At 28.5% G+C, this 5401-nt stretch overlaps 1 long non-coding RNA gene across 1 annotated transcript; it reads right to left on the bottom strand.

Moving 5' to 3' along the window:
* Positions 1 to 3180: 3180 nt before the first annotated feature.
* LOC110010835 (uncharacterized) lies at positions 3181 to 4317 on the bottom strand. The gene is made up of 2 exons (XR_016320423.1): positions 3926 to 4317; positions 3181 to 3564 (listed from the first exon to the last, which is right to left on the bottom strand). It is a non-coding gene; the product is annotated as an uncharacterized LOC110010835 (long non-coding RNA).
* Positions 4318 to 5401: the final 1084 nt, after the last annotated feature.

Raw genomic sequence — 5401 nt, forward strand, 5'->3', positions numbered from 1 at the left:
AAACCATTAATTCTCACCTCAATTTGAATTATCCAACCAATTTAAAATATGATTATACTGTGAGAGAGTTTAATAATACAAACGGTTGATCATATGATAACAAATTATATATGTGAAGGTAAAATTATAAGTATGTAAACGACATGCAACACAAAGTAAATAAATAAAAAACTTCATATAAGAAGAGGCAATGTTCTAAGATAACATCTGCATACATATATAAGTCTTGACGTATAGTTGACAATAGACTAAAATAACACTGCGGGATACACAATAGGGATAACCCTCCCATTGACTCATTAAATTAATAAAAACACTTATAGTCAAAATGACTCAAACTTGAAACTTCTCGCTCCTCGTATAAGTGAACCAAACCATATTTGATTGGCCATAACACTTATTTTTATTTATTTATTATTATGTATAAAATGAAGATGACTTCATATATATATATATATATATATATATATATATATATATATATTTTCAAGGGTTCGTAATATGAGAATCACAACCCTTCTTTATGTAAGGGCCTCAACGTGGGGGAGGTGGGGCATGCATTCTTCTTTTGGGAGGGAATTTAGGCAGACAATTTTTCTTCCCAGGGCTGCATCGAAATGGTAGGGGTGTTGGCTTACCTGGCCGCGGCCACCCTTTTGGAATTGGTATTCTTGCATCTGATATTAATTCATGTCGGTAGATACATCAGAAATTATTAAAAAGGAGAATTTCGACTCTCCATTGCATATATTTATTATAAATTTAACAGCACTATTATAAAAAACACGTTTATTACTTCAGTCTTGGCCTGTAAATAGGTTTAATAATAAAAAAAATATTATTAAAAAAAACATTTTAAGAGTAAAGCGTAAGAGACGTTATAAGAAAATTTTATATTTGAATTTGCTTACTGAGACGAAAAATTTATTGAAAGAAAGTGCTGGCTAGGTAGTTAGTTCTTACCTTTCCCAATAGCAGCTAATTCCCTAGCTGAAGTGAGGGAAGGGGAAAAGGAAATGGTAGCCAAAAGAATGCAAATCAGGAGAAAGGCCTTCTTCATGTTGGAGATGATTCTATATTTTTGTTTGCAATTACGTGTTTCTTCAAGTACTCTTATTTATAGTGATAAATCAGCAAGCCAAATTTGAATTGTAATAAAATAATTATTTGCAACTATATGTTAAAAAATATATAAAGCCAAGACTTAATCAATTACAACTTGTTTCCACAATAAATACACAATTATTTGCAACTATATGTTAAAAAATATATAAAGCCAAAGACTTTGATCAATTACAACGTGACTCCACAGTAAATCCATGGATAGATTTTTCCAAGCAATTGTATAGCTGTTATAATAAATTAATAAATTATTCCATTTATCTCAAAATATAATAATTGGTACAAAATAATCATCCAAAAATGACTTATATTTTAGGTTCTGCATAAGTTTATTATGGAGGTGACCTTTCCAATCCAGTGTTCTATATTAACAGTACCAGTTCGAATTTTGGACATTGTTTAGGGGATCCAACAACTCATCCTACTGATCAACTAGTAGTTGGTGTTAGTAGAGTAAATTTTATTTTCAAGATTTGATCTCTCTATATTACTAAAAAAAGAAAGGTGACCAAGGTTGACTTGTCAATTGAACCAATTATTGAGAGAATTATATTTTTTGTCTCATATCAGAAAAAAAAAATTATAATATACCTAAATAAATGAAAAAAAAATCTATATCGATGAAATTTGAATCTAACATCTTATTTTAGATTATCATTCAATAAAATTTATTAGATAAAATTTATTAGATGAACCTTTTGTCGGAAATTCAAAATGAACAATATTTTACTCTATTTTTTTCACTTTATTTATTTTTCTAGAATGCATGTTTTGCATTCTTAAATTTAGTCTAGGCTCAAAAATAGCTTAATAATTGGGTAAAAAAAAGATTCTTCTAAAACCATTTTAGGAGTTGAATAAATGTTGAGCAAAAAAAAAAAAAAACACTATTTTTCACTTTAAAAAAACATAATTAAACGCTATAGTTATCAAATTGAAAATCGAAATTTTTATTTCCATTAATTCTGTCACATGATGCAAAAAATTAAGTGCAAATAATGTATTTATATAAATTTCAATTCTAAATCATTTACTAAATACAAAATGAAAAGAACTTAATGACTTATCCAAATCCAACTATCAAGTTAAAAATTTTAATATAAAACAAAGTAAAAATATAAAGCCATTAAAATTTCTTATCCAAATCCATGTTTATTCATTATCATTTCCAAATTCAAGCCCTTCTTTATCTTTTTCTTCTAATATACTTATATTCTCTTGCTTCTTTCCTCTATATTGACTTGTATTGACTTTTTCGTTAGATTTGTTTGGTAAGATTGTCGGATATGAGAATCGACTTGAATCGTAAGATTTGCGATCAATACCGATTCACCCATAAGATTCAAATTGTTTAACATGAAAATTGAATCAAATCCTAAAATTCACATCATAAATCATAAGAATCCGGTAACAATAATATTTTAAATTGTGGAAATACAAAGTAGCTAGCTAGTTAGCTGGTTCTTATCCATCTGAGCAAGCTAATTCCCTAGCCGTAGAAAGAAGGGGAAAAGAAAATGGTAGCCAAGAGTATGCATATTAGGAGAAAGACCTTCGTGCTGGAGATGATTCTATATTTTTGCTAGTCTATATAAATATTAAATAACATTTACTGGATGTATATCATATGTGTATTTTCAAATTTCATACATAATATAAAAAAGTTAAAAGATTCTTTTTTTAAAAAAAAAAAAAAAATCCTAATTCATATGATATTATTTGAAGAGAAAGGATTTGAATTTGCAACCAATATCTTTTGATAGGATGTCTGCAAGTTCGGATGAAACTTCAACGTCAGCTACCATTGACCAACCTTCAAAACTCCCTTCTGTCATTCATGCCACATGTTATGGTCCACAACCATTTAGGCATTCAGTGTCAGTTCCTCCAGTATTCTACCATATTTATTCAACACACCAATATATCCAGGGCCACAGACACTCTGTTTCAAAGATTCACTAGCCCAACCACCAGATATACACAAACACTTCATTTCTTAAAATAGATAAGAAAGGAACTTTCATTATTGAAAATGGAATTAATATAATAGAAATCAAATTAATAATCCATATACTTAAAATATATATGGATAGGCTAATTTTATTGCATTAATAGTATTTTTTTTATAATCAAAGTACAAACAACACATAAGTACTAAGAAAGTGCAATTAAGCCAGAAATTAAAGTTCTCAAGAAAGTGTCATCGAGAACATTTATTGTCCACACGTACAGAAATCCATTTTCAAGAACTACTTGTTTCATAAGCATGGGACTTGTATTGATAACAAGGCTTTTACGTCGGTGGCTTCTTCTTCTTGGGTGGTGGCTTTTTCTTCCGTGGATAAGGTTTGTATGGATACCCTTTCTTTGGTTGAGGCTTGTCGATCTGGCCAATAGTACTATCGATCTGGCCAATAGTACCATCACCGAAGGCATTCACATCTATATAAATAACACGTTAAATTTATTTTTCCGTCAAAGTTAAAAATAAATATATTTATAACGAAATTAAAGAATCCACGTACATATTTTTGAACTCAGAGAACTCAAACCCTAGAAATGACTTCAATATCGTTGAATCAAAACTTGTTGGTAATTCATATTATAAAAGTAACTAATTGTCAAAGGGTTTTTTTTTTTAGTTTGAAGAAGTTGCAAGTCATTAAGGTAGCAGTATTTTTATGATTGAGATTAACAAAGAATTTTAATTAAGGATAATTCTTAAATTTATGAAACATAACTAAGCAAATGGAAATTATATTACTATTATCAGTAAGAATAGTGTGTGTTTGTGAATAATTACCTGCAGTTGTCTGTGTTAATTCTCGAGCTGTGGTTAAAGAGGAAGAGAAGAGAAACATTGCAAAGAAAATGCATATAATTGCGACAAGGGACTTCATTTTGAGAGATGATTGAATTCTTTTGCCACTTTGCATTTTCCTTCTTCTCTACTCACTCTTATTTATAGTAATAAATAAATGATATTAAATTCCCTACGATTAATTTTGACATTTACTTCATTTTCATGAAAATTAAGAAAATGAAATAAGGATAATAAATTACCTTTTAAATAATGTTTTATAATTTAAAGATAAAATTAGGGTTCGATTCTTGGGGCATCCAAACAGTTAATCAACTCTGCTTGGACTTAGGCCTGCAATGCTTATAGATCATAGCCTCATATGGATTAAAAAATTTTCCGATCTATATGGAAGAGGCATTTGCATAGACCTGAGGTAGAAAGCAGGAACTACATCTCTCCCTTAGTCAATGCCAAGGGCTAAACAATGTCTCGATATAAAAAAAAATTAGGAGAAAATATTTAAATAATACTCCCTCTCGTTCAAGGTTTTTGCACAAGGATGAATGAAACAATTAATTCTCTTAGAGTATAACAAAACTAAAGGTAATTTGACCAAATTATCATTAATACTAATCAACATAAATGTAAAATTGGAAAAACATTATTTATTGCTCCTTAAAATACTAAAAAAACTTATATTTTAGGATAAAATAATCACCCAATAGAGGAAATAGTAAAGTAGAAATAAAATAATTAATACTGTTTTAATTTTTTAAAAGTGTTATCTAAATGGAAAAAAATACTACATCTATTTCATAATACTTGTCACAATTGAAAAAATAGCTTATTCTAAGATACATATTACATTTGTGGTTTCAAGGAGTAATAAATGTTTCTAGGTTTACTATTTGTATATGACCCATAATTATTATTTCAATTTAATGGTTTTCTTAAAGAATTAGTATTAAATTATGGATAATATAGTCAATTTACTCAATAATTTATTGTAACTTAGATAAATTCAATGATTTTCTAAAGAAACATGAAATTTCAAATGTGATATAATAAAAACTATTGTTAGACTTAATGGCAGAAAGGCCTACCATTTCATAAATGCATGTTGAATTTGTCCCAACTCCTAAAATCTTTTTTATTATTGCCATTTTTCTTTGAAAGCAATTGCCAATTAGATGTATTTAGTCGGAAAATTGAAAAGAATTATTTCTTTATTTTTCACTATATATTTTTTTATATTATCATTTTTGTCTCTCTCTTTTTTTTGCGGACTAAAGGGAGCTACAAGAGGCGATAGAATGCCTAGAAGCAAGACATCAACAACCATTAACAATCAAAGAAAAAATATCAGCAGGAGGATAATCAAGAGGATGGACACCAAGGCCAAGAGAGAAAGCATGAGAAGCCAACCAATCTAAAATAGTATAAAAATTTTGTCTCTCTCTTTTTATTTTACTTTGA

This window comes from Jatropha curcas, chromosome 4 (genome assembly GCF_041381405.1).
Source record: "Jatropha curcas cultivar XTBG-Jc1 chromosome 4, XTBG_Jcur_1.0, whole genome shotgun sequence".
In the NCBI taxonomy this organism is placed as follows: domain Eukaryota; kingdom Viridiplantae; phylum Streptophyta; class Magnoliopsida; order Malpighiales; family Euphorbiaceae; genus Jatropha; species Jatropha curcas.